Raw genomic sequence first — 24,619 nt, 5'->3', positions numbered from 1 at the left:
TCTATAGGAAAATGTGGTCCGACATGGCCCATTTACTAACTTAAAGAGATAGTTCAAAAAAGAAAAATTATCCTCAGCGATGAAGTTAATTTTAGGCTCTATGGGTACGAAAATAAGAATTTTTGATTTTGATTGAATATTAGCCAAAAACATTGTCAAAAGCTAACAATGCATCCAGAAAGACGCCAAATTTGAAGTGCTTGCTTTTAGTGTGAACTTTTAGTGTGCACTTGCCAAAATGCTTTTGGGCTATTATTAAGCATTTGATGGACAAAAAACTTATAATCGGATAAGGATATACAAGTGCTATATCTAAATCTGAACTGATCTCGATAGAATTTGCAAACGTTTTTCTGAGCAGTATTTTATATCTTTCTCGAACATCATTTGTATGGAATGCATATTACCGCTGAAGGGGACAAAAATAAAAAATATTAATGGGAACGAGGTCTCCGTTTGAGTCCATATTGATACAAACTTCGAATGAAATTGGTTTTTGGTGTTAAAATGAAAACTGAGCCAATTTCGTCTTCAACATAACCCACATGGATCACTTATAATATGAAGGACGTCTCCATGTTAGTTCCACTTTTTTGTATATCCTGACTTTGAGAACTCTCCTCACACCCAAATTATAAAAAAAATTTCTAATTTCGTACACAAAAATTCAAAACAAAAATCTTATATTGAGCGAGCAGAATGTCAGATATAAGCCAAACATAGGATATCGTAATTTTTTTATAAGTCTTAGATTAGGTGTTTAAAAGTAGGCTCATTAATTCTCCAGGGAAAGTTTAATATTTTGGTCTATATGAGAGTGAATGTAACAATGGATTGAATCACTCTTTCTGGTATTGTCTACCCCGATATAATTTCAAATGTTGTAAAACATATCACAATGAAATAGAATCAAGTACTCAATATAGGTCAAACACGTCCGGGTTTATATTTATTTCAGTCTTAGATGAGGAGCGAACATTGAAAATATTGACCCATTGCCAAAAGTTAAAAATACCAATATATCTTATCAAATGTGTAATTAGTTCCAATTTTTCTCCAAGTCCTTATGTCCCAATAACATGACATTGGATGTCGCATGATCATGTGTCGGTTCACTCTTTCTGATACCTTTCCCACAAAGGGTGAACATTGTAATTGAACAGTAATTGACTGACTGACTGACCTAATGATTCATCAACGAACAAACGAAACGTCTGAAGCTAGAATCTTGAAATTTTGGGTGAGGGTTATTTTTGGCCCGAAAGTGTCATAAGGCTGAGTTTTTGGAAATCCGTACTAGAACGGTACGAAAAATACTAAACTGTACTAAATTTAGCAGTCTTTGTATTTGATGTACCAGTAGAGCTAGAACTCTTAAATTTTGAATGAAAGTCAATCATAATGTGCTTGAGGGATGTACTAAATTCGCACTGTAAATGTACGAAATGTATTTAATTGTACTACATTTTGTACAATATCGTATCACGTGAACGGCTAGAGCTAAAAACAAAACATTTGGAATAGGAATCAAGGTTGAGGAGTGGTGTCGATGTTATAATGTAGTTTTGGAGGCTTGTTCTCATCTATACGAAAACAACTAAATAATACTAAATTTGGTACAATTTCGATATGGGTGGACCGATACAGCTTGAATGCTGACATTTGTAAAAAAGATTGAGGATTGAGGTATGTATGTAGTTTTGGAAATTTGTACTTATGTATAAGAAAGGCGATAGGGAAATGAAATTTGGAAATAACATTACAATTGCATTGTTGGATTGAGGTATGTAGTAAGTTTTTCAAACTCGCAGTTATGTAAGTAAAATGGTACTAAATTTGGTACAATTTGACAATTTGACAATACGACTATTTAAGTGCGGATAGGGAGACATTTTTCGAAATGTTTATTTTTGTGCACGAAAGGTACTGAATGGTACTAAATTTTGTATTGCACAAACGGATACTGCTTGAAATCTGAAAATTTTCATTAGGATCACTGTAGATGTGTGTTGTTGAGTTTTGGAGGTTGTTTGGAAAATACGTACTAAATGGTACTAAATTTGGTATTTGTTAGGCATATAAGTACCATTTTGTATACACGTATGAATTTGTCATATGCAAAGCAACTAATTTCGATGTGAAATGAACTTAGGTCTTCATGTTTTAACGTGACATGGTGGTATTTTATTTAGTACATTCCAAATGCACTAAATATAAATTCACACTTCTACATATGAAGTAGAGGCCATTTGTTAGTAATATGATATTACTGTTATGAAAAAAGTGGAAATATTCCCAAATTCACTTCAAAATCGAACATTGCAGCACTACCATACACTAACATTTGTTAAGACGCTCCAAAAGGCAAATAAATGGTTAAAGGCCGAGATTCGTTTACTTTCCCGATTTTTTTACTAAACCCTCTTATCGATGAAGACGACAATATCATATTACTACCATAACTTTTGTAATTTGCAATTGGCAAAGGTACTAAATATTCCCAGATGTGGCACTCTCTAATGTATTTTATATGTATTTTCTAATACTTCACATTTGAAGCCATCAGTAAAGTTGTCAAAGATGAATTTTATTGATTCCATTAAATTTTTTTTATTTCGTAAAAAACAACAGAGTTTCCAAAAATAACTCAAATATGTATGAGTACGAAATGAAAACGTGTTTTTTTGCTTTTTAAAATAGGCACGTGTTCTATCAATCGATAATACTGGGAAGATGATGCCCCAACAAATATTTTCATCATTGTACCGAACGTGGAGCTCAGTGCACATGATGGCACTCATATCACTCTCTCCCCTACAATTGTGCGGAAGTTGTGATGTCGTTTGACAATTAGCTGCTGTCGATTTGTTTACTCTACCGACTCAGATGTTTACACCAACGGAAGTTCATTAAACTCTCTATCTCATTTACAGAGAAAGTTGACAATTTTGTCTCTATGCCAATTAGTCTCTCACTCATCATTGTTGTTTCTTTTAGAAGATAAGAAACATCCCATATTTGACTTTTTTACTGAGGTCATTGAGTCGAGTAGGGAATCCCCTCCAAAGTTCTTCAACATTAAGGTTGTCAAATGTTTGTGAGTACAACGCGTTCTTGGAATATCACAAAACCACTTGAAACCGTGTCTATCTCAAATACAAAACAGAATCCACGTGTTAAAGACATTTTTGCCTTTACATTGGTTCCATGCTATCCTGCTGTATGGATTTGTTTCCTATATGTTAATGACCTTTACCTCAATACAAACAAGTACATAGCTCAGTAGGCAATGAAAAAATAGAAAAACTCACAATTTTAATTTAACTTTTATCTGGAGTATTTAAATTATTTCACCGCATTTGTTTGCCCCTCCCCCACCCTTTTACTTGAACAAATATTTTTCAGACTACTTATGTGCGGCTAAGGATGTTTTTTTTTTGTTCCGTTGTTGTTTCTGGAACAACATTTACACAACTCAATAAGTTTTTGTTGATATTTGCGGTGAAATGTAAATGTTTCGCTATTTTCCCCTGTTTGTCTGGCTTTGAAAGCCGTGGTTTTGTTTTTTTTCTCTCATTTTGATAAAAACATCACATTTTCATATGTGAATAAATGAAAAAAGTTTTTCACTTTTTTCGGCATTTTTGGCAATGTTTCCTCGAAAAAAAAAAAAAAAAAAAAAAAACAAAAACTAAAATGCATATGTGTGTTTGTATGTATACAACCTTACAGACATATTTGATATGGACAAGTTTACAAGTGGATGACATTCAAAAATAGATGCGGTCATTTTCAGCTGAAATAGCCAAAATTTGTTGGGAATTCGGGAAAAAAAATTCTACCATGTTTTAGGAAGCTAATATTAAGGGTATCAAGTAAAGAAGTCTTAAATATTTACGGTATTTCGTGATGAAATGACAACAATTATGATAAAAATATATCATGTAATATAACAATATTTAAAGCTTCCAGTTTGTGTTCGTTGCTATTTTAGCACCAGTTTTAAATATAAAACTACATGTGGCATACAATTTCTTAAATTTTTGAGAAAATACATTCTCCATTGTTTGTCATATGCAGAATATTTAAAATTTCAATTGACTTGGCCGAATCGAAATGCGTTGCCATGGATGCAAACACGACAACGCTGCTGACGAATAGTCAGTCATGACTATAGTATGGAGGATCTAAGCAAGTGCCAAGAGACAATATCCATTCAAATTGTCGTTGATTCTGTGTGCCTAAACAACGGCAAGCGACTGCAGCTAATGGAAAAATGTTCGTATTAAATTGATTTTATTGACAGCAGTGAACTAAAATGGCTTTTAAGTCGTTTTTTAAGTTTTTTTTCTACATTTTGCCTTATTCATTTGTGTCGACGACATGTTGACGATATGTTATTGTGTCATAAATTATATTTACACAAAATGAAGACAGTGGGACGAAAACTACGTATGAGCCATATACAAAAGAAAAATTGTTTGTTGAGAAAATTTTCTTGTGGACATATATAATATTTTGAAGGACACTGAAAACAAGAAGCTAAATGCCTTATTGTTAACAGCTGACTAATGACAATAACTTTTTTTATTAGAGAGTAGGAAGGAGTCTTTGACCGGGAACATAATACCTTGTGTGTTTAAAAATACAAATATTTCCACTAAAGCAGAAATATTTTTAATCCCGTCGAAATCACAAATACTTTGAAAGGTCACTTCTGACCCTTATAGGGATGCTAATAGCCAAGATATCGGATATGTAGCAAAATAGGTACAATATATATGTAAAACAAGTAAAAAAGCTGTAAGTTCGCCGGACCGAACTTTGAATACCCTCCACCATTTAGAACGAATTTGGCAATTCTCAAAAACAATAAAATCCGTTAAAATTTCTGTTAAAATCTTAAAATACCGAATGTAGCTGTTACATTAGGGTCTATACGACGGCATGAACCTGCATAGGTAACTTTTGTCATAAGCCATTACAATATTCAAATGGGAAACTCAAAAAAAAAAAAAAAAAAAACCGGTGAATAATGTCGCTAAAATCAACAAAGTACGGAATATCGGGAGGTACAGTTATATGGGGGCTATACGAAGACGTGGACCTTCACAGACAATTTCCTGTAATAGGCTGTAGTATCCACAGCGAACATCAAATACCAAATTTGAAAGAATTCCGGTGAATAATGTTGCTAAAATCAACAAAGAAACGAATATCGGGAGGTACAGTTATGTGGAGGCTATACAAAGACGTGAACCTGCACAGACAATTTTCTGTCATAGGCTGTAGTATTCATTTCAAACTTGAAATACCAAATTTTAAACGATTCCGATGAATATTGTCGCAAAAATCATCAAAATACCGAATATCGGGAGGTACCCTTATATGGGGCTATACCAAAACGTGGACCTACATTTTCAATACCAAAAGTCCTGCAGACATAATTTACATTTGAGTACAATTTTATCAATCAAATTTAAACTCAATCCTATCACTCAATACCATTTTGGTAACATTTAGTTCGCATATCTAGAAAAATCTAGATCTCTCGATCCAAAATACCATCGTGATACCTGGTGTAGAAAAACTTTAGAAAATGTACAATTTAAAATTGACTTATAAGCAGAATAACTAAGATCTATTTTAATACCCGTTCATTCCGTTTGTAACACCTCGAAATATACATTTTAGACCCCAAAAGGTATATATATTCTTCATCAGCATAAAATTCTATGTCGATTTAGCGATGAGCGTCCGTCTGCGAACTAATTGAAGTAGATTGATAAAATTTTACTCAAATGTATATTATGTCTGCAGGACTTTTGGTATTGAAAATGTAGGTCCACGCTTTGGTATAGCCGTTATATGGGGTTATACCAAAGCGTGGACCTACATTTTTTGGAAAAAATCCATTGTGCAATGGTTTCTCCATGGTTAACTTAAAAATAAGAGATTTCGAAGACTTTTCGGTATAAAAGTTTAACATTTTCCTATTATTCTTCCCGAAAAAGGAAAACCAAAAATGATGAACAAATTAGCCAAAGTCGTAAAAATAGCACACAGAACCAATGAGGAAAAGCCCAAAGACTATAAGATTATAAGACACCCTACGCCACTATGCATATGTAGTAGAGCTCCCGTAAAAAAATAATTTATTTGAAGTAGATTATACCGTCTATCACCATTTTGCTTTAGAGAGGTTATAGTTTGGTTTCAGAGAGAACTAATATACAGGAGGCATATCCAATTCTGCATCGATTTTCACTAAATTTGATGGAGACATACGAGACGAAACGTACGTCCCAATATTCACTCCATTTGGCCTGATATTAACCATTGTTTGCACAATAAACCTGAAATCGGATTAAGGATATATATGGGAGTTATATACAAATCTTAGCCACATTGCTAAAATTCAGTTCATTTGGGCTGATATTAGCCCTTTGCTGTAAAGATATATATGGGAGCTATATCCTAATCTGAACCGGTAAAATTTGACAGAGCTATTTTCGAGTAGTATCTGATGTGCGGTACCAAATATCATTCCTGTGGAGTGCTTATTACGCATGTGAGAGAAAATACCTATATCTGAACCAAATTTGATGTAATTGCTTCTAGACTGAATTCGGTGGGATGTCATTAGGACTCATATTGGCCATTTGGTGCAACATTAACCCGAAATCGGTTGAAGATATATGGGAGCTATATGTAACTCTGATCCGATTATCACCAATTTCAAAAAGGTTTCGTCCTTGGGCCAAACAAAAATTGTATATATCTCAATCGGATAATAAATGCGACCAGCATTTTGTTCACAATAATACATGGACGAACGGACGGACTGACATGCATATCTCGACTCAGAAAGTGATTCTATGAATATTCTCAGAAGTAACTTTGGGTCAATCTCGCTCCCTTCTCCCTCTTATAAACAAATGCACGAAGACATAATAACCTTAACACTATATGGTGTAGGTTATAAAAACTTGGAATTTAATTAACAATGTTATGCCAACGAACGTAGAACCCACCCACTGCGGTGTTTTTGAGAGAAGATAACCTTTCACTTCGATACTGAAATATCAAATTGTAGATGATTTGGTTTGAAATTATGATTTAAACCTTCAAAATAACAGAAATAAGGAGTTACAGTTATATGGCGTTTATATTTGGCGACATAACCTTAACACCTTTCAATGACAAAGTTATTAAACCCCCCCCATTTCATTTTAGCTCAAACTGAGTATAAACCCACGCCAATGTCCAAAAATTAATTTGACAAGTATAGCATATATAGTCAAGAATCTGTATTTTCAGTTGAGTTGTAATTTCTTTACCCAACCGATGTTTTTCATTTCTTGTTCAGCTTTTCTACCTCATTTTGTCACATTTGTCCCACTGTCTTTTTCTTTAAATTTTTTTTATGATCGAAATACCTCTTTCAAAACCGAAAATATTGAATATTAACGAAGCAGGAGAAGAAAATCCATCCTTCGCTTGAATGCCGGCAACATAGGCATTCTAGTTGTCTGTCAGGCATTTGCTCAGTCCAATATTGTTGTTGTTGTTATTTTTTGTCCTCTGGTGCTGTGTTTGTCATAAAAATTCATTGCAATGCACTTTAGGCACATAAAACTATCAACTCACAAAAAATGGGAATGATCGGAAGACATTGCCACCAGAGTGTAAGAGAGCAGAAGCGGCGGTAGAAGCATTATTGCAACTGCAACCAATTGAATTAGAAGCGCACAAACACACTTAGACACACACACACACATAATATCTGTGGCACACGCAAAATATGCCACAGAAAAACAAAAGCGTTTTTTTTTTCTCTTCTATTAGGCCCCAGCATCAAAGGCAAGTGCATGGAGGCAAAGCCAAATGGACGGACGCACACAAAACAAAAGCATTTCTGTAATAGGAGATCCCTCACCACCTTCCCTCAACCCCATAACGCTGCTTTCAATTCTGTTCGATGTCTCTAATTGAAGACATCAACACTTGCCTGATTTTTGTTTTAAATTACAGACGTCGTCGTTTGCTCATTTGCCACAAAGGCTGACAAAATGCCATCCAATGCCATCGATGTCGTCGTCGTCACCGTCTTCGTGGTCCCATCATCATTGTACACCCAATGAATTGGGGGGACACTAATTTTAGAGGATGTTGTGGAAAATTGGTGGGGCCTGTTTGGGGGTGTCAGTTCGTAGGCATGTCATGGATTTATGTGTGGTTAAACGCTTTTGGCATTCAGCTGTAAATAGTTGTGCATCGTCGCAGAGCCTCGAATTGCTGGCATTGTTTCTTTTCTTTGGCTCTTCACGTTTGACAGGGGACATTGTTTACGTTATTAGGTATAAAATACAGAAATGTTATACTCGTGCTAAATGTATACAAAATAATGTAACGATGTGACAAATAATAACAGAGGCACATACAACAGAGATGCGATCTTTATGGACGACTTGTTGGTGTAGAAAGGAATGTCTTTGCTTCACAGTGTATTATTTGACTATTGGGTATTGGTACATTTTGGAGATTAACCTACAATGGAAGTAGAATATATGCATAAGTCTGTGCGAAGGATTTTCGAGGCCTGACAGTATATTTGAAATCTATCCCAATTTTAACAAGTAAAAAAGCAGGAAGTTCGGCCGGGCCGAACTTTGAATACCCTCCACCATTTGGAACGAATTAGATAATTTTCAAAAAAATAAAATCCAATAAAATTTCTTTTAAAATCTTTAAAATATCTAATATAGGAAGGTGCCGATATATGGGGGGATATACGATATTGTGAACCTATAAAGACAAATCTATGTCTGCGTGTAAAGTACTCACAAGGAACACCTTGTATGGATTTTCAGATAATTCCATTGAAAAAAGGGGCTAAAATCATCAAAATACCGAATATAGGGGAGTACCGTTATATGGGGGATATACGATATTGTGGACCTATATAGACAATTCCGTTTCAGGGGTAAAGTGCTCACAAAGAAGTCCGTGTGTGAATTTTCAGACAATACGATTGGAAAATGTGGCAAAAATCATCAAAATACCGAATATCGCGGGGTACCGTTATATGGGAGCTATACGTTATCGTTAACCTATATAGAGAATTCTCTGTCGGGGGGTAAAGTGCTCACAAAGAACCCCTTGTGTACAAAGAACCCCTTGTGACCATTCCGTTGAAAAATAGGGCTAAAAACATGAAAATATCGAATATCGGGGGTACCGTTATATGAGGGCTATACGATATCGTGGATCTATATAGATAATTATCTGCCGAGGTATAAAGTACCCACAAGGAACTCCTTGTGTGGATTTTCAGACAATTCCGATGAAAAATGTGGGTCAAATCATAAAATATCGAATATCGGGAAGTACCGTTATATGGGGGATACAGGATATCGTGGACCTGTATAGACAATTCTCTCAATATCGGGAGGTACCGTTATATGGGGGATACACGATATCGTGGACCTGTATAGACAATTCTCTCTCAGGGGGTGAAGTACTCACAAGGAACTACTTGTGTTGATTTTAAGACAATTCCATTGAAAAGCGTGGCTAACATAATCAAAATACCGAATATCGGGGGTTACAGTTATATGGGGGATATACGATATCGTGGACATATATAGACAATTCTTTTTGAGGGGGTAAAATTCCCACATGGGACACCTTTTGTGGAATTTCAGACAATTCCATTGAAAAATGTGGGTAAAATCATCAAAATACCGAATATCGGGGGTACCGTTACATGGGGGCTATACGATATTGTGGACCTATATAGATAATTCTCTGCCGAGGTATAAAGTACCCACAAGGAACTCCTTGTGTGGATTTTCAGACAATTCCGTTGAAAAATGTGGGTAAAATCATCAAAATACCAAATATCGGGGGTACCGTTATATGGGGGATATACGATATTGTGGGCCTATATAGACAATTATTTTTGAGGAGGTAAAATGCCCACAAGGGACTCCTTTTGTGGAATTTCAGACAATTCCATTGAAAAATGTGGCAGAAATCATCAAAATACCGAATACCGTGGGGGTACCGTTACATGGGGGCTATACGATATCGTCGACCTGTATGGACAATTCTCTGCCGAGGTATAAAGTATCCACAAGGATACTTTATACCTCGGCAGAGGTGTAACTGTTACATGGGGGCTATACGTTACATGGGGGCTATACGATGTTGTGGACCTATATAAATAATTCTTTTTGAGGTGGTAAAATGCCCACAAGGGACTCCTTTTGTGGAATTTCAGACAATTCCATTGAAAAATGTGGTTACATGGGGGCTATTTTTTACGATATTGTGGACCTATATAGATAATTCTCTGCCGAGGTATAAAGTACCCACAAGGAACTCCTTGTGTGGATTTTCAGACAATTCCGTTGAAAAATGTGGGTAAAATCATCAAAATACCAAATATCGGGGGTACCGTTATATGGGGGATATACGATATTGTGGGCCTATATAGATAATTCTCTGCCGAGGTACAAAGTACCCACAAGGAACTCCTTATGTGGATTTTCAGACAATTCCGTTGAAAAATGTGGGTAAAATCATCAAAATACCGAATATCGGGGGGTACCGTTATATGGGGGATATACGATATCGTGGACCTATATAGACAATTATTTTTGAGGAGGTAAAATGCCCACAAGGGACTCCTTTTGTGGAATTTCAGACAATTCCATTGAAAAATGTGACAGAAATCATCAAAATACCGAATACCGTGGGGGTACCGTTACATGGGGGCTATACGATATCGTGGACCTGTATGGACAATTCTCTGCCGAGGTATAAAGTATCCACAAGGAACTCCTTGTGTGGATTTTCAGACAATTCTGTTGAAAAATGTGCGTAAAATCATCAAAATACCGAATATCGGGGGTACCGTTACATGGGGGCTATACGATATTGTGGACCTATATAAATAATTCTTTTTGAGGTGGTAAAATGCCTACAAGGGACTCCTTTTGTGGAATTTCAGACAATTCCATTGAAAAATGTGGTTACATGGGGGCTATACGATATCGTGGACCTGTATGGACATTTTTTCCAAATTCTAAACACTTTTTTCTAGGCTGAATTCGTTCAATTCGGGCATATATTAACCATTTGGTGCAACTTCAAATCGAGTAAAGATATATATGGGAGCTACATCCAAATATGAACCGACCTCCATAAAATTTGGTAAATGTAATTCTGAGCTTAATTTGATTTATTTTCCGGAATATCGTTGTCACGGAGTGCATATCACGAGTGTGGAAGATAAAAATAACAAATCGGATGAATAATTTATATAGGAACTATAGTTATATCTGAATCGATCTCCACCAAATCTGACGCAGTTATTTCTACGATCACTTTGGTCCTATATGCCAAATTCCAAACCCATTGAACTAATATTACATATTTTGTGCACAATAAAAGGTAAATCGAACGAAGATATTTATGGGAGGTATATCTAAATTTCGACCGATTATCTCCAAATTCAATCAGGTTCGCCCTTGGGTCAAAACTGATTTGTGCAAAATTTCATCTCAATTAACAACAAACGCGACCTGTACCTTATTTACAAAAATACATGGCCAGGCGGGTGAACGGACGGACATGCACATATCGACTCAGAGTGGGCTTCTATGCAGGTCATCGAAAAGAAAGTTTGGATCTTTCTCGCTTCCTCCCTCCCTCTATGTTACAAACAAATTCACAAAGACATAATACCCTGGCCACAGTGTGGTGTAGGGTATGATCACTTTTTTTTCAAATTTGCGAAACAATTTTCTCCCTGTGTACGATGATTAATGTTCTAAGTAATTGTCTCGCGTTTTTCCATAAAATTTTAATATGTAAATTGAATAATTGGTGGATGCTGACAAATGTGTTGTACAACATCGCTTTTGGGTGTGTGTATGTGTGATATTTGACAGTCAACAAACAATATAATTTGTTTACATGTCTTTTACGACATTTCATGATCTACACTGCCGTTGTCGTCAACGTCACATATTTGCATCCAACAGCACCCGCAACCAAATGTTAAACATTACATTTTGTGTATGGGGAGAGTGTGTCATCTATAGGGACACATGCTATGGGTGGAAGTTTGGATGATGCCATGAAGCATACCACAGAAATGTGCAGTATATCGGAATAAAACAGTGTGTGGCGATGGTGAATGCAAATCCTATACCTGAAATTTACCATGAACACACAGACAGCAATAACCCAAAGCTCTTATAACGAAAGTTTCTGAAAAGATGGGAATTTCGAATATAAATTGTACGGACAGTAATTAAAGCTACGAGGGATCTATATTGAGCGATCAGATTAGCCAGAGCTCTGCATTTTTAAATGGGAGACAAAAAATTGGGGGACAAATAATATTGGATTTGAAAGATTTGACAATGTCCGTCCGTCTGTGGAATCCAATCTAGATTTTGAACGGAATGAAGAAGGTTGATAATATTTTAGTCAAATTTATTTTAATTTCGTAAAATGATTAGCAGTCAAAATGTATCATATAAAGGGTAATTTTTTAGCTATTATTATTTTTTTATAACCTCCACCTTAACTTTGTCATTCCGTTTGTAACATTCCTAAAGTATATACAGGGTGAGATGAAAAACTTGCAACCAACCTCAAACTGCTGCCATTTCTAAGCCACTCGTATGACAGCTGTTAAAATTATTTCAGTGACAGCTCATTATATTGTTTACAAGCGTACAAAAGCATGTTGGTGAGAATATTCCAGAAAAAAGTTATTCGTGATGCAATTCAAGCTTGATAAGGTGTTCTTTCTTAATATTTTGCTGGAAAACCACAAGTGGCTATCGTTAGAGCACTCGAGCATTTAAATGTGAATAAATCTCTTGTGTATCGTACCATCGCTCGTTACCGTGATACTGGTAGCGTAGGCAACATCAGCAGAAATGGCTCGAAAAGTAAAGAAGCGACCTGTTCGAAACCCACATCGCAGTGGCCGAAAAATGGCTCGTGAGCTGAACATATCGCAATATTCCATTCGGCAAATATTTAAAATTGAGCTCGGGGTAAAACCATTGAAATTCCAAAAAGTGCAAGAACTTACACCGCAACAGAAAGAAAATAGAATCAAAAGAGCTAAAGAGTTGCTTCACTTGGCCGAAAGTGGTGAAATGTAGAATTTGGTTTTCTCCGATGAGAAAACATTCTTTGTCCAGCAGTTTGTAAACAAACAAAATGACCGTGTTTACTTGCCAAAGAGGTCAGCTGAATATGTGCATCTTCGGTTGGCCACCAGAACTTAAGGGCCGGCCATGGTGATGGTGTGGACCGCCATAACAGCTGATGATGTCTCATCGCTCGTATTAATGGAACCGTGGAATCAGAATATTATCGCGAAAATATTCTGGAGGGTGTATTAAAGCCTTGGGCATACAAAATTTTGGACGCAGACCTTGAAAATTCCAACAGGACTCAGCACGTACCACCCAAAAATGGTTACAAAATAATGTTCCTCGCTTCATTTTCAGCGCACAATGGCCACCAAAATCTCCTGATACCAATCCGTTGCACTATTGTGTCTGGAGTATTTTGGAAAGCAAGGTTGACACTAATAAATACCAAAGTGTCGATCACCTAAAGCAAGCACTTCGCAGGGAATGGGCCAAAATACCGCAGAGCAACATTCGGGCAGCGTGTGACGGTTTCATTGTCCGTTTGAAGGCCGTAATTCGTGCTAAAGGTATGCTGTTTTAAAAAGCGTACTATATCTTACAAAATTTCGTATTATGTGAAGGGATATAGGTGAATTCTGAATTTTTATATTGAGGTCACTGTAGGATTCTAGGGGTATAGGTCCATTCTGCAATGATTTACTAATATCCCATTCGGTAGACTTCAAAATGAAAGATTTTGAAGGCTTTTTGGTGTAAAAGATAAAAATTTTCCTATTGTTCTTTCCGAAAAAAAGAAAGAAGATGCAATCTTCAAAATCTGAAAGCTTAGTATCTTGATTAATTTTTGGTAACTGAACAAATTGTGCATTTTGACTACTGAAAAGGCCTAATACGAACTAAAATCTTAAGATAGGCTGATTAATTAGCGGACACTTGCTAGTGGGTACATAAATAAGCAGAGTTGTCGATTTTAGAGTGAAGACCAGCCAGAAACATTGCAAAAGCAAATTGCCAATGCATCCAGAGAAGTCTCTATTTTTTTTTGTGGTTCAGGGGCCGGAGGCATCATATGGCGTGTTCCCCATATTTAGACGTGATTTACGTCCAAATAAGATTTTGTCCGTAGTTTTAGGTTCCCCGATTTTCTTTACTTTCCTTTTAGAAGAATGGTGAAGCAGCATAGTATTTCAAACTAAAAATGTCAGTATCGGTCAACCTTTATATTAGCTACATATTCAAACCGACGATTCAGTAATATGTACAGGGTGAGATAAAAAAACTGCAACAAAGTCAAACGTCATAATTTTTAAAATTTTTTTAAACGAGTGGCTTAGAAATTACAGCATTCTGAAGTTGGTTGCAGTTTTTTCATCTCAGCCTGTATATTTTGATTTATACCCCATATTATTGATATTTTAAAGACCAAGCCTAATTTTTAACCGGACCTTCTACCCTAATTTTTTGGTTTTGAAGTTTTTGGCCAAAAACTCGACGACGACTGGAGTCGAAGCTAAACATCTCGGCATGACCAAAAATGCATTATTTCTCTTTATTTAATTAAACCCTTAAAAGGGGTCTCAGTATTACATTTTTACACAAGTGAATATACATATATTTTTCGACAGTACCAACTGATACTTTCTTATATTTTTTTCCTGCACTATAGAAGTACATTTAATACAAAGTGCATCTGGTTTATTTCCTATTCAAATCCAGATGTCTCCTTGGTTATTTGTTTTGTGAATTGTCGTCGCCGTTGTCGTTACTGTCTGCCGTTTGTCTTATTTCCACGGTTGATTTGGTGACTTCTGCTGGTTGGTTACGGCTCCCGCCTTTGGTGCTCCAATGCAATTCGCCACTATCGCAGACATCATTTATAGCTTTCGTTCGGCAATTGATTATCTTTTGAAGATTTCTGCCGGTTGTTTGGCCGACTGGCGGACTCTGCTCGCTGACTTTCCGCTTTAATTTAATAGTTTGTTAGTTTGTCTTTCGTTTCTTGTTTGATTTTGGTCGTTTTGATGGTTTCGATGGCAAGCGCATTGAGTGTGGCAGTAGTACCAACCAAATGCTGCTGTTGTTGCTGTTGGTGGTCATGTTTTCGTTTGTCTTTTCTTTGCGATTACGATTTTCTTCTTGGCTTATTTTTGTTCTGTGAGTTATTTGCGTGTTTGCTAATCATTAATCGCATTCTTTGTTTATGAGGTAAAACAATTAAAAAAGTCATTTATTGACGGCTTTCGAAATGGGTGGTCCAATGTTGACTATTGATGCTTTTTTTCGTTGGTTTGATTTTTTTTTTTTCAATTTCTTTACAATTGGAAATTTCTCCGGATCTGTTTTTGGATTGCAGAAGTATCTCAGATTTTTGTGGCCATTGACATATAAACAAATTGAAATTGTTTGCTATTTGAAGAAATTTAGGAATATTTGTGGATTAAATTGGCATTAAAATTGTTTTGAATTATAAAGCTGTGGTGGCAACAAAAATATACAAATTTTACATTTGTATTGGTGGTATTGGAGAAGTTATATTAAGTGAATTGTTATTTAAAGTCAATACATATACGTTGGCCTGATTTCGAGTATTTTGCAGATATGTAATATATTTTATTTCAATATGAAATTGTTGAAATAGTTTTTGTATGCACGACAATATAGAGTTAGTATTTAAATTTTCATAAGACTACCTTTAGTATATATTTATCGCAATGGTTAAGGGTTCCGATAGAAAACTTTCTTACGAAAAAAACACACAAATTTTTATAAAAAAAGTCCGACAGTTGGTAAAAAAATTTCGTAAAATGATTAAATGTTGACGAATTCAGAGATCTTTACAAGGCAAGGTAAAAATTCTTTCTTCCCTCTGGCACATGGATGTAATAATCACACATCCACCTCTGATTTTTTGGGAAAAAAAGTAAATCAATTCAGAGTCGGGGTAGTACTTCAACTGTGACGGATATGGACTGGTTTCAAAGTTCCTTAAATTTTAAATTGTGGATAAGACCTAAAAAATTAACATTGGCGAAATTTTCAAGATGTGCCTAAAATTATTTGGCTGCTGTATTGATTTCAACAGACAGGTATAAGACACACTAAAGTATCAAAATTCAAATACGTCCAGCCCCACATCTTGTCGTTACGTAATTTTGGTTCGTATATTCGACATTGTCTTATAAGTCGTTGTGCTTCCTTCAACTTAACCTTTGTAGACAAAGACAATTTCAAAAACGTCTCTATAGTAGCCAGAAACAGCTATAACTTCGCCTCAGAGAGATAATAAAAATTCTAAACTTCAACAATATAGACTTATAGCTTTAGCTAAATACTCTCCTACTTAAAACCTGATTGTGGCCCAGAAGGTCGTTTTGGAAACCCCTCGATTGTCCTAAATTCTAACTTCATGCGAGATTTCGTGTCCTTTTGTGACCTTTATAAAGACTGCAAAATCAGGAACATTTTTTGGTTGTCCCTTTCATCTCTTATTTCAACCCCTAAATATATTGCGGACTCTTTGAAAACAATAGGCCTAGTCCTTCTGAGCCTAACCGGACGATAATTGCAATCTGTATATAATAACCCCAACCCGTGTTGTAAGGTGAAAAAATATTACAAAATATACACTTCAATATTTTAAGTCAAATTGAAAAAATCGCATGCGATAAAAAATATGAAAAAATAAAAATATGTCACAAAATACTACAAAATCTATATTCACAACATTACATGCATCTTTTCATGCGATTTTTATAGATTTTATTCTTTTATGCCAAGATGGCATTCTGAATTGACAAAATTTGTCAAAATCGGTCCAGCCTTCCTTGAGATATAGGTATTCTAGCTAGCATGCCCTTCCTTTGCATATACAAATTGTATATATTTCACTACATATATCCGATATATTTACTATCGGCATCTACGAAATGGTGAGAATTGATCTGTTCGTCTATTCATGATTTCGCCGGGATTAAAAATAATGGTTTAATGGAAAATTTGGCTTTTGTTTAACACAAATGTTAAGGACTATTTCTCCCACTAAGTATTAGCCGATGACCATCAAAATTGGAAGGCTTCTGCCCAGTCCTAAGCTCTAGCCCCATGCTAATTTCCGCGTTGATTGATGTATAATTGCGTCCTGTAGAGCAACTGCAAAATCAGGAAATTTTTTAGTTTTTGGTCCCTTAATATTATGCGATCATCTCCAAAAGCAATAGGGATCTACTCTGGCTCTGGCCCCACCTCCATTCTAAATTTTGTGAAGATCGGGCCAAAATCCTATAGAGTGATTACAAATTGACATGGACAGACGGACGGACATACATAGCTAGATTGACCAAGCTCGGCGAGATAGGACGATCCATATATACTTTCCTATGTGGGAAATCAATATTTCGAGGTGTTACATAATTTTTGGCCCAATCAAACTTATAATACCCCCAACACATAGTGTTGTAGGGTATGAAAACTCCATATGTGACATATGACTATCTAAGTGTCCGAATAAAAAGTTACATTCAATATTACCTTTAAACATTTTTTTGAAGTTTCACTTAAAAACTCCACAATAGTATTCTAACCAAAAACACATTTGTGGTCTGGTAGTCTCATTTAAAAACCTCTCATTTATAGTCCCGAAGATTCTCAGAAATTCTCTTATATTGTGGTCCAAAAGGTCCTTTAAAAACATATATTTTCTTCGATTGTAGCCCCAAAGGTCACGATTGTGGCCCTCAAAGACCATGGGTCCTATTAAAACTTCAAAATTGTTTTTGAAGTTAGTTTAAAAAATTCTTAAAACGGACCTCCTAAAAACAATCTGAAGAACGCCACATCCACATTAAAAAACTTTGTGGGTATGGTGTGCATGATCTCAAAATCACTCGATTTCGGGTTTACCGTTTAAATTTAATTGCGAAACATTTAAAACACTCCTCCATCACATTAAAATACCGAACATCGCAAAATATCGTTATTTTGGGGCTATAGGAAACATGAACCTGTATTGATAATTTTCTGACCCAAAAATCATCTCCGTTACAAAATGTGGCTAAAATCGTCAAAATAGCCGATAGCAGCAAGTAAAGCTATATGAGGGTTACAAGGAAACTTTCACAGATATAGCCCATATTTAACCTGATAAAAAAACTGACCTATGCAAATCATAAGCGTTATTTAAACTGACAGAGGGACTGACATGGCATGCCATTATATCCTTAAAGGACCTCCTTAAAATTTTGAGATTGTGGTATCATAGGTTTCCTTACAAACTCCAAAATAAATGAATAAAATCATTTAAATACTGAACTCGCGAAATAGCGTTAATTTGAGGCAAAAGATAAACGCGAGCCTATGTAAAAAATGTTCTGTCTTGGGGGATAGAATCCATTACAAAACTCAAATCCGTTACAAAATTTGGCTAAAAAGGTTATCCTAAATAACCATTGGTTATATTGTGGTTCGGAATACATTTTTGTTTTCCCTTAAAATCTCCACGATATTGTACCATGGTTGCAGTCCGGAAGGTCTCCTATCCATCGAGTTTGGTTCGGAAGTGCCACTTAAAAATTAATCTATTATATCGTGGAATGTACTTTGAAAACTCCACGACTGTGGCCATAAATTTTCCCTTCAACAATAGACGGCTGTGAATTTAGAGGTCCTCTTAATGTCTTTAAGCAATCGGACTGTAGTATTAAACAATTTAATGTATCTGTATAAAGAATTATCGGAACCATAGTTTTTATTGCCTACGAGAAATACTTCCAGAAATGGTTGTCTTTCCCATATGATTTAAAAGTGTTGGTTTGTATTCTATGAAAAATGAGGAAAATGATGATAAACCCAAAAGTCTATGCCCAATGCGGACTTGCGTCAAATGTTTCGAACTTAAATTTCATTTTCTTTAAAACAATAAGTTACTGCAATACAACCACATCAAGATAATTGCTGTATTGTCTAGAAAGTTGAATGGTGGCGACGATATATTTGTCCTTTCTTATGCACATTTTAATCCCACAATTTGCAACATTTAAGCTGGATGCTGCAAAGATCTACGTCTATACATTTATCCCATCTCGACTAAACCAATTCGTTTCATTTTTTATTTTTTTTTCCATTTCGGACTACAATGTTTGATCATGACCGCTTAAAAAATATTTTTGTGTTTCATTTTCGTTTGGGCTGAAGTTTGTAACAGTAGCTTCTCAAAAAGCGTTGAAACAAATTACTTTCGATATAATCTCTTTGTTGCTCCTACTAGTCTTCATTGTTGAGCGATGGGGAGTGCAGTTCAGTGTTTTAGCTAAAGCCGTTGTTTCTGTTTTTGTTGTCGTTGATGTTCGGGAGTTAAGCAGTTCTGGCTAATGTTGATGGTGGTCCACATTAACATTTTGCATGTCTCTGATTATTATGGTGCTTTTAAGGTTTTTTTTATTCGCTGTAATTTGAGACTTTTTCGGATCGTTTTGTTATTATTGTTTTGCATGATTTTGAAGTTTTCTCAATGTTTGCTTGTACTATTGGTGGTGGTGATGGTGTTGTTGTATTATGGTAGACGGCTACAAATTGCAGGTATTTTAGAGTGGCACCTTCTTGGTGTGAGTATGTATGTCATTTTTGCAAGTTGCTGTTTCCAGGCGACAACTGGTAATTTCTCATACCAGCGACGACTTGTGATCATGGTAATTTTGGGGATTTATTTTAGAGATTTCTTGTACTACACAATAAGTACTACATTTTGCAGAATTTAAAAATAGTAAATTCTTTAATTGATTAGGAAATAAAAATAACACCAAGAAATAAAACCAGTAAAGCCGGGTTAAAAGTCTGGCGGGCCAATTATATGATGCCCTACAACACTATTCATATTTATATATATTAGGGACTCATGTGCATATTATAGCTTTGGAGCACATATATTTTGGTATCGAAGGAAGGAACTTATATATGCGAGGTATATTAAACTATTAATCGATTTCCACCCAATTTAACGGAGGTATTTGTATGATAACTTCGTGAAGGCTTAAATAAAAAAATATATCGGAGCTATAGATATATGTAAACAGAGTTCGGATTTGTCAGAGGTATTTCTGAGATCAGGCACCAGGTACCAAATATCGTTGTTTTGGAGTATATGTTACAAAAGTGAGGGAAAATCCAAACCAAATTTGAACAAGTAAGCAAAGGCTACAGTCGAGCGGGGCCGACCGTTGAATACCCTACAACACTATAATAAACGATACAGTTTTTATAGGCGAGATACTCGAAAGAATTCCACAAGATATTGTGACAAATAATAAAAGAAAACCATCAGGTTTCGTTCTCTAATTTTCGAATAATAGCAACTTAAACTAATTTGATCATTTCCAATTTATTGGTAGATGTTGCACTTAAATGGTCTTCCTAGATCTGGAACCAATATTTCCCAAAGACCTCTAACCTCTCAGAAGTGGCAAAAGATTAACATTTATTATTGGTTTTTGACTGAAACGCATCAATATGAGATACAGACATTTGACTATATTCTTCAACGAAATCAGCGTTAACGAAAAGTCACTGGGATGGACATTTTCGTATTTTGTCTACAAAAGTTGGCAAACTATTTCACACATTGAATATTTTTGGATGGTCATCAGAAACTGCTTGGCTTTTGCAATGTGCGGTAACCCCCATTTAAATGTGCGTGAGGATCGGGCGATAATTACGACCCGCCGACAATTTTGCAGTTTTTTGGTCCATTTCAACCCCTAAATATATGGCGATCATCTCCAAAAAGAGTAGGCTTCTATTCTGACCCTCATCTTATCCCCATGAAAAATTTCGTAAGGATCAGGCCATAAATGAGATCTGTATATGATATCCTGATATCCTAACTACTTAGTTTTGTTAGCTGTATAAATATTACCAAATGTTTAATTCAAAATGAAAATATGCCAAAAATATGACAAAATTGAAAAAATATGAGAAAATTTTACAAAATCAATATTTTCATCTTTAGAGAGATATTTTTATGCGATTTTTTTAGACGTTTTTTCTTTCCTGCCAGGAGACCATATTTTGCTATATATCCGATTTGTTGGATAATAACATCAATGTTAACCTTGCGATTTCGCCGGGATTTAAAATATTCACGGTTTAATGAACATTTTTGATTTTTTTCAACACAAAAGATATGGTCTATTTTACCCGCTAAATATTATCCGATGACCACCCAAATTGCCCTAAACTCTATCTACATGCGAAATTTCGCGTCGATTGGTCTATAATTGCGACCTGTATAGCTACTGCAAAATCCGACATTTTTTCAGTATTTGGTCCATTTCAACCCCTAAACATGTGGCGATCACCTCCAAAAGCAATAGGTTTATATTCTGGTCCAAGCCCCACCTACATTCTAAATTTCGTGAAGATCGGGCCATAATTGCGATCTGTAGAGTGATTACAAATTAACATGGACAGACGGACAGACGGACAGACGGACGGACGGACATACATAGCTAGATCGACTCAGCTCGGCGAGCTAGGAAGATCCATATATACTTTCCTATGTGGGAAACCAATATTTCGAGGTGTTACATAATTTTTGGCCCAATCAAACTTATAATACCCCCAACACATAGTGTTGTAGGGTATAAAAACTTGCTTCCAGACTAAATTTGGTTGTATGGGCTGAAAATATGTAACAAATATTGCACACAATTAAAATAAAATCGGACGAAGATACATATTTCAGTTATATTATGTAAGCAGGACTCATACTTGATGCAAACGTATGATTTATGGAACATTTCATCTCATTTTAAATAGATTTCTAATCACAATAGTTAGTACATGAATTTGTCTACTGAAATAGATTGAAATTCGTTTAATAGTGGAAGCTACAACGAGGGTGTTTATAAGCATATATCCTCCTTGAGTACCAAGGGAACCTCATACGAAATTTCAGAGACCTGATTATTACGGATCGCTCAATAATAATGTTATATCGTTTCTACCGTTTAGTAGTTTATGTCCCCTTAAATGTTGCTCTGCGGTATTTTGGTCCATTCCACGCGAAGCGTTTGCTTAAGGTGATCGACACTTTGGTATTTTTTAGTGCCAACCTTCCTTTCCAAAATGTTCCAGACATAATAGTCCAACGGAATGTTATTCACAGAGTTTGGTAACCATTGCGCGCTGGAAATGAAGCGAGGAACCTCATTTTTTAAATTTTCTTGGGTGGCGCGAGCTGAGTGCGATGGTGCTGAGTCCTGTTGGAATGTCCAAGGTCTGCGGCCAACATTTTTGCGTGCCCAAGGAGAAAACCAAATTCGGCAATTCCCCACTTTCGGCCAAGCGAAGTAACTCTTTAGCTCTTTTGAGTCTATTTTCTTTTTGTTGTAAGTTCTTGCACTTTTTGGAATTTCAATGGTTTTACACCGAGCTAATTTTTTTAATATTTACGGAATGGGATATTGCGATATGTTCAGCTGATGAGCCATTTTTCGGCCACATAACATACAATTTTATGTCGATTTAGCGATGTCCGCCCGTCTGCCTTTTCTTGGGTGTCTTAGTCGCAAATTTTAGCCCACTTTGGCAGCATGTGTTTCCATTATCTAAGAAACATCCTTGAATTGAATTGTCAATATAGATCTAAATTTCATATCTGTACCTCAAAAAATTTTCAAAGGAAATGTTTCAAATTTAGAATTTGAAGTTCATAATGGGTACTTCATCCTATGATAAACGATTGCTCATACGGGTCTAGGTCTTTGTCTAGACCCCATATAACGGTACACCCTATATTCGGTATTTTGATCTAAGCCGTTTTTTTTCAACTGTTTTAGTAATCTTTAATACTTTTCGAACAATTATAGCTCGTATTTGCAAAACCACCAGCAGATCTCAACACCAGATGCCAACAGTGACCATTATATCAAATTTCAGGATTTCAGATCTTTAATTTTCCCCATTACAAATTTATTACCATTTTGTGCACTACCCACAACCAGCTCCTTTTTTCATCCACTGACACCAACAGTGACATCCATACCCATTTTGAGGATATCAGCTCTATTTTCAATTTTATAATTCATATTTCCAATAACACCTACATATCTCAATTCCAGACCTATCCCTTCACCCAATACCCAAATTAGTACCAGTTAATTATTTTTCAAAAATTACAGTACACATTTCCAAACACCACCTAAAGCTTAGAGTCTTAGTACCATTTTAGAACTCGTGCAAAGTTTCGTAATTCTAGTTTCAGCCGTTTCGTCTGGGCATTCTGGGCCAGTCTGTTATTTCACTACCCTTTTATACAATACCCTTTATTTATATATTTTACGAATGGAATGAGGACTTACATCAGGAATAACAAATTTATATACCCTGCCTACGCATATTAGACGAACATATTTTCGAAAAAAAGGGACAATTGTTTACATTCTCATTTTATAGCATGTAGGGTATTTTCCAATCTGTTAAACTGCAGCATTATCATATCATCATAGCGGGACAACAGAGCGTAACTTTTGTCTCAAAAGTAGCAATAAACAAGACTTTTATATTCTTCCTTATCACTGTCGGATCTTATTGTATAAGACCTTTGTCTACGCAGGCTGAATGTCGCCTATGAACACACAATGAAATTTAAAAATTAAAAAAAAAAAAAAACAATGATAATTTCGTGACAATATTCTTTTGTGATGTTCTTCGTATAGAATTTCCAAAACATAACAAATCTTTTGAACTTTTCATTTAATCTGTCACTGTGTGTCTTTTGCAAATGCTTATCATAATTCTTGCTCAACTCACACCACGAGTCGAGCAGACATTATGTCCGCCCAAAGAATCACAATCGCAATTCTTTGTAGCAAAAGGCAAGCCATCCAGCAGGCCAGCAAACAGAAGTGAAATGAGATGAAAACGAAAAAATTTTCATCAATCAAATTACTTATTATTATTGTACGATTGTGTTGTGTTGTCTTCATTATTTATGTGTTCCGATTTCCACAGTTCGATTCTTAATTGTCAACATTGGGTTTTCGCATTTTTTAATGTGAAACGTAACTGTTTGTCATTCCCGACAATCTCTGTTTCTGCCGGCCGAATGAATGGCTTATCTATGAAATTCCCTTACCAATTGTTCTTCTGCACAATATGTCTACATATAATATATGTATATATACATTTTTAGCAAGTCAATTTATGCTCCAATTGTTGCACACTGTTGACAGCTCTCTGAATTGACATAAATCAATGACCATTCGATGTCAATGAGGCTGATGTTGTCAATCTCTTTGGGTAACGTTTTCGTTGTTGTTTGATTTCATCCATGATTTTTTTTTTTTGCTTTATTGGTGTCATCGCAGTCATACAATGTGATGGACGACAATAAAGTTGTTGTAACGCGCGCGATAAGCATCGTTGTTTTATTCAAG

The sequence above is a fragment of the Musca domestica genome, unplaced genomic scaffold, assembly GCF_030504385.1.
Source record: "Musca domestica strain aabys unplaced genomic scaffold, Musca_domestica.polishedcontigs.V.1.1 44, whole genome shotgun sequence".
NCBI classification, from domain to species: domain Eukaryota; kingdom Metazoa; phylum Arthropoda; class Insecta; order Diptera; family Muscidae; genus Musca; species Musca domestica.
The sequence above is the reverse complement of the archived record's forward strand: the minus strand, read 5'-3'. Positions refer to the sequence as shown.